Raw genomic sequence first — 13,411 nt, forward strand, 5'->3', positions numbered from 1 at the left:
ACTTATCTATAAAAATTTAACTGATCTTGGGGTGGCTAGGTGGCACAGTGGATAAAGCACCGGCCCTGGAGTCAGGAGTACCTGGGTTCAAATCAGTTCTCAGACACTTAATAATTACCTAGCTGTGTGGCCTTGGGCAAGCCACTTAACCCCATTTGCCTTGCAAAAACCCAAAAAAAAATTTAACTCATCTTTAAAAAATCCTACTGATCTATGACTTAATTATAGAGAAAAATTATAAAGATCAATTTTGTTTATCAACATTCCTGTGTCTAAGGAATTGACACTAAGAAATATAAAGTTGTGGATGTAGAACTGAAAGTGATGTTAGACATCAACAAGTCCAATTCCTTCTTTTTGCAGCTGAGGAAACTGAGGCACAAAAAGTGACCCATAAAGAATCATATAGTAATGTGTCAGATTCAGGATCTGAACCTATCTTTTGGGACTGAGAGAAATGGTTATTAATAACCAATTATTTGAAGAAATTCAGATTTACTTCTTTTTTTTGTTTACCCTCATTTCAAGAGCTCTATCTTGAAAAGTTGAGCTAATCTCTATCCAATCCCAAACTAGGACTAACAATCCTTGTGTTCTACTCAAGTTTGGGTCAGGATAAATTATTTTAATAGATTGCCCAAGACTTAGGGTAACAATAACTAAATAATATAATGAAAGTTCACATTCTTTCATCATTGTAATTTTCATTTTCTCATTAATAATCAGATGTTAAATATCTTGGGAAACATGCCTTTTCCAAAAGGGCATAAAAGCCATGAACTCTCCATCATGATTATCCTTGGTCTAAGAGAGAAAGAGAGAACCAATTGACAATCCTTCTATTAAAATGATGATCTTATTAATAAAATCATTATTCTGAAATTATATATATATATATATATCAAACCTTTTAAAATGCCGCAAGACCAAAACTTAAGATATGCAAAAAAGATGTAAGGGATAATCAGTTGTAGTGATGTTGACCAGAAATATGACAGCAGCAAAAATTTCTGCTCTCAGGCTGTAAATACTGAAGAGTACTTAGGATGAGAAGAAAGTATAATTGTTATTGCCTATAGCAGTGGAAGCAAGAAGCAGAAAAATGACAAATACATAAGGGACCAATTGAGTCAACATTAATATAGAAATTAGCAATCAATCAACTAGCAATTACTGAGCACCTATTATATTATTATAATAACAAGTGATAGGGACAAAAACAAAAGCAAAAGACAGACCTTGTTCTCATAGGGCTCACCATCTTCTAAAGAGATAAAGAAACCATATACAAACAAGATAATGTAATGCATAAAGCACTAGTCCTGGAGTAAGGAGTACCTGAGTGCAAATCCTGCCTCAGATACTTAATAATTACCTAGCTTTGTGGCCTTAGGCAAGGCACTTAACCCCATTGCCTTGCAAAAACCTAAAATAAATAAATACATAAATAATTGCCTAACTGTGTGATCTTGGGCAAGTCACTTAACCCCATCGTTTTGATTGGTTCCCTCCAAAGTTTCCCTCAGAGGGAAAAAAAAAAAGAAAAACAAGATAATACAGGATATATTAGAGATAATCATCAAAATAAAGGTACAAATAGTAATGAAGATTAATAATTATCTGATGTAGAAAGAAGAATTTTAGCTGAAACTTGGTTGGAGTTAGGGATAGGAGGTAGCTAAAGGAGTGAGTGTATCCCAGGTACAGGAGAAAACCTCTAAATCTGCCTGAAGTCAGAAATGAAGTTTCTCATGTAAATAAAAGAAACAGGGTCAGGGTTATTGAATCACAGAATATTTAGAATATATAATACATAGGAAGGAGACTATAATGGGTAATGAAGTGTATTGAATAAAAAAACAGAGGATTTTATCTTTGATTTTTTAAGTGATAGAGCTGGAGTTTTTTGAATAGAGGCATTATATAAGACCTACCACACTACTTTTACAAAGCTGCTATGGTGATAACCTGAATCAATCACAAAAAAGAATCATGGATTGAGACATCACAAAACTTGGGTCTAGTCTAGTATCTTCTGTTAATTAACTTGAGCAAGTTACTTCACCTTTCTCTTTTAAATTTATTCATCTGCTACATAAAATGGTTAGATGAAAGATCTCTTTGATCTCATTCATATCAAGCATTTTAGGGGGGTTTTTTCTGCATGATCTGTGGCCAGTTTTACATACTGACAGAGAGGATAGTCCATGTTGGAGATACAAAGACTAATTATTGAACAAAGTGAAGCTAAATGCCTCTTTGAGTCTATACCTAGGAACTCATTAACATTCAAAGAAACTGAGTAAAAACCAGATTTAGTGCAATCACTAAGCCCAGTTAGATTACTTTGAGTATTATAGTCCAGCAAATGGTATGCTTGTAATCTAAAAGAGTTAATGTACCACCTTTAATAGGTTACATGCTACTGGGAAGTGAATTAGACAATCAGGAGAATCAAGATCAATGACTCTCCTACAAGGATATCAATTGTGAGAGTAATTGAGTAAATCCTAAACCTAGAAAACTCAAAAATTGAAATGTTCTACAATCTATGTTTCCATCACTAATCATTGCTGTACATTAATGTACAGATGTAGTTGTGATCGAATATCACAGCTTTGACAATTTAATGAAGAAAAGATAAAACAGTATATCCTATAGAGAACAAAGCTATGAAGTTGGGTTACTATGTATCAATAAATGCATTATAAATCCTCCATAATTATATTATACATCAATAACATAATGAGATTTTATTTAAAGTCAGAAACAAGTACAAAATCTATGTGCCTATGTCTATAATACTGGTGATGAATAGCTAAGCCATAGCTTCTTGTCGTCAAAGTTTAAACTGATCTATGACCTAATTGCATAGAGATATTAATAGACTTAGAGGTATGGTCCTTAATCTGATTAAAAAAAAAAAAACAAGAAACTCATTGAAATCAATAAAGGACTCACCTGACTACAACATGATTTCCAAATGACTCCACATATGGTATGCAAATTTTTTGCAGATATGCATCATTGAAGGTAACTACACTGTTGAAATCATTCAGTAACATTCTAAGAACCTTGAACAATTAAAAAAAACTACTCTGGAACTAAAATGAAAGGAGTTTCTTTTTCCCCGTCAGAAAGAAAAATATATTGACTATTAACAAGAGGAATGATTTAGGCTATATTTATATAATTGCAGTGTAAGGACTGGAAAAGGGGGGCTCTCTCCTTAGGACTCAATGTTTACCAGGGAGTTGTTTGTAGATTCTCCCAATTTTTTAGTTCCATCTCTCTAATTCAAAATAAAAGTTAACATCTATTATCCTCTCCTTCATTCCCTTCTAACTTTTGGGATCTATTGCTTGGTGAATATTTGGAAAGTTAGTGTATTAATAAAATATTATCCATTTTATTATATAAGCAAAACATTTAAAAGAAAATAAGCTAGTACATTAGGCCAATGAACCTGAAAGCTCTGAAGTTCAATAGATGAGCTTTTTCTTCTTTTGGTTACCTATAACCACAAACATGTAGGAGATATATAAGAATTGTTGGAATATGATTGTTAATTAATGTGATAGTTCTTTATTTTATTTTTAAAACCTCCCCTGGAGTCCTATTTCAATATTTCATCTGGCTGAAAAAAGGAAAGCTGAAAGAACTTCCTTTGATGATGGCCTGTGTACCACCCATCTGAAAACTAGCAACTTTCTCATAGCAGCAAATATTTAAAATGTTCTACATCATTACCTAATACATAACTTACAACATTGGGAAAGAGATACTATTATGATTCTTGTTTTATAGTTGATGCAACTGAGGCAAACAAAAGTTAAGCAATTGCCTAGGTCATACAGCTCAAGTGACTGAGGCTCTCTGGTTTCCTGACTGGACTCAGATCTATCCACTGCCTGTATTTTAGCCATAGAAACAAATGAAATGATATATTGTCTTCGTGAAATCTGTATTTCTAGTAAGAAAGATAGGCAAATGGATAAAATCTTTGATTTTATAAAGAATGGAAGTATCAATACAAATCATTTCATCATGAGTTTGTTTATATATGGAAATTCATTAGTCTTTTAGAACTTTGAAGGAAAGGTGTAACTTCCACACACTACACTGACTTCTAAATTGATTTTTGAGTTTAATTTAAATTGTTTAACACTAATAGCACACATTTCTCAAGGTAGCTTCTCTAGTTTTTAGACTAGTCAACCAAATATCACTGCTAATTTTAGTAACATTTTTTAAATTTTATTTTTCTAATATCTTTCTTTCCACCATTGTTACTGGCTCCAAGAATAAGAAGGAAGAAGAAAGGAGAGATCAAATTATCATAACCATCCTTAAATAAAAACATTTATACATTTCATTCCTTCTTCAAAGTAAAAAAACCCATAAGCTATAGTGTAGGAGTTTTATATAGAATAATAGTTAATAATAATAATAATAATAATAACAACAACAACAAAAGCCTTTGCATATCGCTTTAAGTCTTGCAGAGCACTTTATAAATAATGCATTGCATCCTCAACAATCCTCACAATTAGGAGCTATTATTAACTCTGTGTTTTAGATAATTAAACTGAGGAAGTCAAAGACTAAGTGAATTGACCAGAATCATACATCTATTTAGTATTGAGGCTATTTTTGAGTCCAAGTCTCCCCCATTCCAGGTCCAGCACTTTCGATTATGTATTTCCTAACTTCCAGTTAAAGGCATTATATTCAGGTAGTAACAGAGATAATCTATATGCATCCTTAAATGGGCCCTTAAATGTTGGTTCTTTAATACTTAAAAGCCTCCATCAATGGAGGTACAATCATCCTATTGCAATTTTGGAAAATTGTAAGGGTTTCCTTTATCAGGTCCAAATATGATGCTTTGCAACCTTCCCTTCATTGCTTTGCCCTCCGAGGCCAAGCAGAATGATTTTAATACCTTTTGCTCAAGACAACCCATTGAAGAGAATAAAACTTCTCCTCAAGTATCTTCTCCAGATTAAATCCCCCTTCTCTTCTTCAAACTATATCCATAAGGAATGATCATAAGGTTCTTCATCAACTTGACTGTCTTCTACAGGGAATCCTACATTTCAGCAATTTAATTCCTATAATATGGCAGCTAGGATTGAATACAATACTTTAAGTGTGATTAGGCATATTAGAGACAATAAAATGTCCTTCAGTCAGTAAACATTTATTAAGTGCCTACTGTGTCCCAGGAATTGGGTAAGAAATAAGGAAAAGCCAGACTTTCTGTCCTCAAGGAGTTTGCAATTTAATAGAGGAAGATATACATAAAAAGGAAGCTGAAAATGTGGGTAGCGAGGATTCATTTTGGTGTAGGGAAATGATGTTCTTGGAGTCCAAAATTGGCAGCTGATGGGAAATAAAATTAGCTGGAAATTTTGAGACTGCTATAAAGAATAATTTGGGGAGAAATCTATTGGCCTATCCTCCAGTCATTTAAACAGAGGTAGGATTAAAAGAAAATAAAATAGTACATTAGGCCAATGAACCTGAAAGCTCTGAAGTTCAATAGATGAACTTTTTCTCCTATTGGTTACCTATAACCATAAACATGAATGCCAAGGAGGTGTTGATTGATTATCAGAAATGAATCAGTCTCCGTGATTATGTCTTTAGGTAAGGGGCTTATTCCAGGAGATTCATGATATTCACAGATCTGAAATCCCTCTTCAGGGATTTTTCTGTCAATGCAATGTAAAACCCTACTAGTCTTCTTAATTACTAAATCTCTCATACTTTTATTCCATGCTGGTCTAGTTCACACACCTCCCATGCTCCTGCCTGTTCAAAGGAACTATTTAGCCATGGTTTCACCCTCACATCTATGTGTTGGTTTTTAGCTCAAACAATTCACAATTACTTTAATTAATTTTTGGTTTAATTTTATTTAGTCCATGATCTAGTCTATCAATTTCCTGGCTACAAAAATTTAAGGAAGTAATAGCTGAATAAATTCGAGGAAAAAGCATTCTTTTACTCTCAATAATGAGTACTGTTGTTTGTTTTTTGTTTGTTTGTATGTATTTTAGGGTTAGTCTTATGCAGGATAAGGTAAGAGCCTTCTCAAAAAATCTACCTCACAACTGTTGCAGACAACTATGTATTATTCCAAAAGAAATTTGTTCATCCATTCCCTACGAAAATGCCATTATTGCCCAGTTAGGAATGCAGTGTTATGATCTATTAATATTCTTTTGTGGCACCTAGCTGAAAGCAAGTTTCAATAGGGTAAAGGGTGAACAACAGCAGAACTGTCTGCAAAGCATCTTGTGAAGTACAGGTTGAGACACATGTACAGTCCCTGTACTCATGAATCTTACATCTATGGTAAAATTTGTAGTATGATCAACCAATATGCAAATAGCAAAGTGAGATTCACTTTTGAATGGAAGGGCATGGGAAAAATAGGATAAGTATTTATGAAGTTCCTTCATATATCACATATTGTGTTAATTTAAAAATCTCTCATTTATGTATACAACATCACTGGAAGATAAATGTAATCATTAACCTCATTTTACAGTGCACAAAACTGAGATAGATAGAGATTAAATGACTTGCCCAGGGTCACACAGTTAGTATCTGACACCATATTTGAACTGAGGTCTTTCTGTGTGTAGATCTGATGCTCAATCTACGTGCTACTTAATTGTCTTTAGGAAGGGAATTAAAATGGGAATTTGGACATCAGTGAAAATGATGGATTTCTAGAAGAGTGAGAAATGAGGATGATGGGAAAAAGGGAAGAAGAAAAATGGAGAAAAGAAACCCAAGAAAAGCTTTATAATGTTCTTTCTCTCTCTCTCTCTCTCTCTCTCTCTCTCTCTCTCTCTCTCTCTCTCTCTCTCTCTCTCTCTCTCTCTCTCCAGTTCCCTGAAAAAAATCTGCAAGTCAAACCAAATTTATATTTCTAAATAAAAAATTTCAAAATCTCTAAGTATTTTCACTAGAACATTTTAAAGCATCTCTGGATTTTGAATTGACTTTGAAGTGAAACTGTTTCAGGAAAGAATGATTTTTACCTTTGCTTAATCTTTGTTTCAAAAATACCCCTAAAAGGTTTATTTCAATATTAGCTTTTTTTAATTAAAGAAAAAAATAAAATCACAAGAGCTTATCTGGTTTAGCCATGACTAATTTTAACTCTATGGTGTAAAACATCTTGGAACTCCCCCAATTTCACAGGAGGTACAAAAGATCAAAATTAACTTTTTTTTAGCTTTTATAAGAACTTAAGTGTGATTGGTAAAATAAACCAGAAAATACAAAATCACACATGCTCCTATAATAGTTTGGCATAAAGTCATAATATCAAAGTTTACTTATTCTGCTGTAATTCCTTTGTCTACTATTGTTGGAACAGTTTGGTATTAGATAGCCAGCATTTATAGGCTGTCCATATCCCAGGTGGATATGATTAACTTTGTAATACTGGACATAAGAAAGTAATTTAATTTTAATGGTAAATCCTACCAGCTTTCAGTTACCCCAGGCTAAGGGAAAAAACTCAATTCTTGTCTGTCTGTGAAATTATATTAGTTTCTGCATGTCACAGAGCTTTGCACTGGTACAATTCCTGTGTTAGTCAACCAGAAGCCATCACTCAGCCTATAGGATCAGATTCATCAAAGATTATCACCTACAATAAAAATGTAACTCTATTTCATTCTCTAGTGACCTACCATTTTCCAAGGACTGGGGATATAAAGACACACACACACAGAAACAAACCAGTAAGTAGTCTTTGAGAAGATTAAAATCTACTAAATATCCCCCAGTTTACTAACTCAACTATCCTTCTAGTACAAGGCTATTGGGACCACAATAACACTGAAAAATAAAGGGAAATTCCTCTAGGGAAAAAAGTAAGAGAATACATTAAACATCAAGGAAATAAGAGAGTGCAAATACTATCCACATTTTGCAGTTCATTTTGAAGTACTTCTCCCAATTCACTTCATCTTCATTGGCCCAGTTCTCCCTATATAAATATTTGCAAACCATCTTTTAAGTGATTTATTTTATAATTTTCCCAGTAATCAAAATTCACTACTCTATACAAACTGCAGACTAGAAAATAGAGAACTTGATTTTGATTTCTGGGAATTCTCTTATACAAATCATTAGAGACAATTGGTGAACATTTACAGAGGAAGGAGAGCATTAATAAAAAAAAAAAAAAAAACAGCAAGCCTTTATTGAAAACAAACCATTCCAAACTAACTTTGTTTTCTTTGTTAAGGTAACTCAATTTATATATGTGGGTATAGTTTATCAAGATTTTAATCAAGCTTTTAATAAAATATGTCAATTATTCTTGTGGAGAAGGTGGGAAGAAGTGAAGTGCATTATAATATAAGATGGATTCAGTACTGGCTGAATGGTTCAAATCAAAGAAGTGATGGAATATTTTAATGTCAACAAGGCAAGAGGTCATCTGGAAATTGTGTTATTTAGCATTTCTTATCAGTGCTTGGATAAAGGCATAGCTAATATAAATAACATATTTGGAATCGGTACAATGGTGGGAGGAATTGCTAATATACTGAGTTATTGTTATTGGTAATATAGTTGGAATCCAAAAACATCTTGAAAGATGAGAGCACTGTGCTGAATCTAATGAAATTCAGTTGTGATAAGTATAACTAACAATCTGTTTCATAAGTACAAAATAAAAATGAGACTGTTAGGTGGTAGAGGGGGTAGAATGCTGGATATGGATTTGTGAATGCCTAAGTACAAATCCTCTCAAAAAACACTAGTTAAATTAGCATGGCAAATCATTTAGCCTCTCACCCTCAGTTTCTTCATCTCTAAAATGAGGATAATAGTAACACACTTTACAATCAAATGAGATTTATGTGTGTGTGTGTGTGTGTGTGTATGAAGTGCTTTTTAAACTTCAAATATCATATACATTATAGCTATTAGTTATTATTAAACAATGCAGAATCATGCTGAAGAGGGGAGGAAGAAGGGAAATGAAACAAAATCAATCTTAGGGAGCTACTTTCAAAACAAAAAGGATCTTAATTTTCATTATCTCAGGTATTTCTTCCAGGAACAGAGAAAGGCAAGAGTATGACTTAACTTTTCCCTTAATAGATTTCTTTGAAAACTGAGTTCAATTCTGCTGCAGTAAAAGACCATTCATATATTCTGAAGAATATTCAGAGAAATTGATTGCAGTTAAATGGATTCTGGATATTAAGTCAGGAAAATTTGAGTTCAAATCCTATTTCAGGATGCTTACTGGCTACATAACCTTTTTCCCTCAATTTCATCATCTTGAAAATTAGTATGATAATACTTGCACTTATTTCACAAAGATGTGAGAATCAAATGAAACCTATGTCACTGTTTTTTAATCCTTAAGTTTTACTATTAAAGGGTATTGAACCCATGTCACATGAAAACTAGATGAAGTAAATTAAAATGTTTACCCTGGAAAAGACTCAGTGGGCACATGATACCTTCTAGTCAATTGCTTTCAAATAGTATAAGGTTGTCATATGGAAAAGGATTTATCTTCTGGGTTCCATGTGACAAAACTAAGAGTAATAGGTGAACTTGAAAAGAAGCAAATTTAGCTTTGATGTATTGGAAAAATTCTAAATAATTAGGATTTTCCATAAGCAGTAACTAAAATTCAACTTATCAGGTATGCTAAAGTGGGGCTTATTTTTATTTGAGGATTAGATTATATTGTTTCTAAACTTCCTTCCAACTATCAAATCCTGTGATTCTGTGAAATTCTCTTATATACTAATAAAAGTGTAGATCTGAAGTTAGGAAAAAAATGTGAAAATAGAAATTTAGAGTGTTCTGAAAGTTTTAATTTTAGTCCATTTAATATTAAAATAACATCAGTATTTTGTGGTAAGCAGTGTATTTTAATGTACTGAGCTACTGATTACTAGTAAGATTTTTGAGACACCCTATGTTTTAATCACCATTAAGCCCTGCTCCCTGGTTAATGGATCCAGTTCAGTAATAAGGAAAAAAAATCTCCAAGCTGCCATCTTAGCTCTACCCCAGAAGTCCTCAAGGGCAAAAGAATTACCTCATCACTTATTCTCATTTGCTATTTGGTCCACCCAGCGCCAGAGAGTGCCATGGGATTTAAATCAAACTGTAATGGCTCTCAGAGAGCTGACTTTCTTTCTCTCCTGTGCCTGTCTGCCCCTTTGCTTATCAAAATTCTTGTATCCTCATTGTGGGATTTTTATTCAATTATTATATTCAATTTTTTTTCCAATTCACTCAAGCAAACTTTCTCCATATTTCCATACCATTTACATTTCCAGTAAAATTATTGGCACTTTATATGCTTTTCTTTACTATTCACCCCAAAAAAGAATATATTGAATAAATCTATTTAAGAAACCAGAACTCACTTGGAAAATGTAACTCTTAAAGTAAACCGAACCGGGAGAACATTGTACACACATTAGCAGGAACATTTTCTGATGATCAGCTGGACTTAGCTCCTTTCAGCAATTCAATGAGCAAAGAAAATTCTAAAAGACATCCACTGGAAAATATCATCCACATTCAGGTGGGGGAAAGAAATAAAACTATAGAATCTGAATGCAGACCAAAGTATACTATGTTTACTTTTTAAATCTTTATGTTTTTTTCCCGTGTTTTCTTTTTCCTTTTGTTCTGATTCTTCTTTCCCAATATGACTAATATGGAAATATATTAAGTATGATTGTGTGTGTGTATATATATATATATATATATATATATATATATATATATATGTACATATATGTCAGATTACTTGATGTCATGGGGAGGGGGAAAGGGAGGTAGAAAAAATAAGTGTTGAAAATTAGTTTTACATGTAATTGGAAAAAATTAAATTAAATTAAAAAAAATGTGACACTTTCCCAAGAACAGACAATCTACCCATTCCTTTCTCTGTCCTTGTACACCAAAAAACAATGAGAGTTCCATCCCTTCCTCTGAGTTGTTTCCATAGAAAGCTAGAAAACATTTCTCAAGGAGTTTGTCCTTTCATATTAAACTTTTTCCTAATGTTCACTTTCCAGCCAGTGAAGAGAACTCAGGAACTTGGGGTACACATAATGATTTTGTTCTCAAAGGTAGTATGATTTTAACAAAGAAGTATCAGGTAGACTATTTCAAAGCTGTTCTGTAGTTCAGAAAAATCTACTGACATCTGGGGTCTCCACAGGACATAAATAACTCAGGCCCAAGTGACCAGAGGAAAGAAAACAAGTTATCCCTAACTTGGTACCTACATTCCCCCTTTTCTTCACTAAAGTTCCTAATCTTGTCTGATATTTTATGTGAATTTACTAAATTCCTTTAAAATTGTGACTTTTTTCTTTCTTCACTTTAAATTCAAAGATTTTATGTGAGGACCTCTGATAAGTATTTGGGGGAGTCATCATGTAGAAGTGAAAGTTTAAGGCATAGGAATAAATAAGATTATCAAGAATGGAGGGAAGAAAAGATCAAAAAATGGATTCCTGATAATATATACTTTATGAATCAGAAAAACAAATTTAAAAAAAAAGTGTCCCTATCACCTTCTATATGATCCAGCAGTTTCCTTCATTTGCATTCATATTCTCACTTCTGTCTATTTGCCATCAAAGATTCCAGTTTTTCTAGTCTATCAGTTATCTAAAACACACATTTTGCTTTCATGCCTCTTATTTCTCTCTTGAATCTTTTTCAAACGTCCAGCTGTAGTTGCAAAATTTCCTAGGAATGTAAAGGATACTTTCCCTTAATATGTGTTGATTAATTTTTCTTGCAATATGTATCTAGAGAAATTTGGACACAATGATATGAAGATTATGTTCCCTTTTGTTGATAATAACTTCTCTGATCATTTATCTACTTGTTATCAAGGTTTAAAATTGAGTTTTCTTCTTTCTGAGATCTTCGCAATTTCCATCTCTTTTCCTTTATATTCTTTATTTTTCACTTTCTGACTCATTCTCCTTTGATGGCCTATCCCTGAAGGGTTAGATCTAAAAACCATACAAGAAATTCAATTTCTGTCATCCTCAGTGACTTCTGGGAGAACAGAACTGGCCAAAGCTGCATGCAAAGGCTGTGGTGTAATCCCACACACATGCTGATGCCCTGTTCACTAACTACCTTGATCACTGCTACCTAAGAACAAGTTTTCTGCTTTCCTGTATCTTCATATCCTTTGCAAGGGATAGAGATAGGGAAGAGAAAAAGTTACATTCTGTTCTTTGTTGTCACTTAATGAAAGAGGGAGAGCAAAGGTAAATCAGGGTCAAGGTGCAGAGTAGTCAACAGAGATACAATACCATCAAGGTAATTGTGGTGTGAATTCTAGAATAGAAGGCTGCCCTCTCAAATCATAGTGATAAGAGGGAGAGGCAGAGTTATGTAAGCTATTTAGATGTTAGGAATTAACCTATACTCTTGATTGACATGATCTTTTTAAGGTTTTTATCTGGCTTAGATGAGAGAGAGAGAGAGTCATAAATGTTTGACTTTTTCTGTACAATTCTTATTTTCAAGAAGTCTGAAAGATTGTGAAAATCATATATTTTATAGGTAATGTGACCAGAAGTCCTCAAGACTTTCCTAAAAAGTTTTTGCACTTTCCCCTTTCTTCTTTTTAACTCAACATTTGTGCTATTGTAGGTCTTCCTTATTTAGGGAACAAATAAAGTCTCTCTTTTGCCCAAAGCCCTTCAATAGGACCTGGTGACAAAATTGGGAAAATTAGGAAAGTAAAATAAAATAGGAATAAAAATAAAAACACAACTTAGATGTAGAGTGCAAGGATCTGAGTTCTATCCTGACTATGTACCTTATTATATGTGTAACTCTGGTTGGGGACACCTAGGTGGCACACTGAATAGAATACATTGCCAGGATATAGGAAGACTCCTTGAATTCAAATCTAATCTCAAATACTGATTAGTTACATGACCCTGGGAAAGTTATTTAAACCACTTTGCCTCAGTTTACTCATCTTCAAAATAACCTTGATAAGAAAATGGAACACCATTCTAGTACCTCTTCAATAAAAACCTAAAGTCATGAGGAGTCAAAGACAACTAAAAAAATAACTGACTGAGAATAACAACTCTTAAGTCATATACCCTTTCAGAGATTCCACTTCCTACTCTACAGTTCAACTAGGTAATTTCTCATGCCCCTTAGTAATCTAAAGTTTGTGAATTTACATTGCTTCAACCTGTTTTTATTTTCCATATAGTTGGGTATAGTGAGTCACATTTGGGGCATGACAGTATCACTGAAAATCTATGTTGGAAGAAGTATTTTTAGATGTTTAGTTGTTCTCATTTCTGAATGCATTATAATCATAATAATGGTATGAATTTTACAG

Source organism: Macrotis lagotis, chromosome 1 (genome assembly GCF_037893015.1).
Source record: "Macrotis lagotis isolate mMagLag1 chromosome 1, bilby.v1.9.chrom.fasta, whole genome shotgun sequence".
In the NCBI taxonomy this organism is placed as follows: domain Eukaryota; kingdom Metazoa; phylum Chordata; class Mammalia; order Peramelemorphia; family Peramelidae; genus Macrotis; species Macrotis lagotis.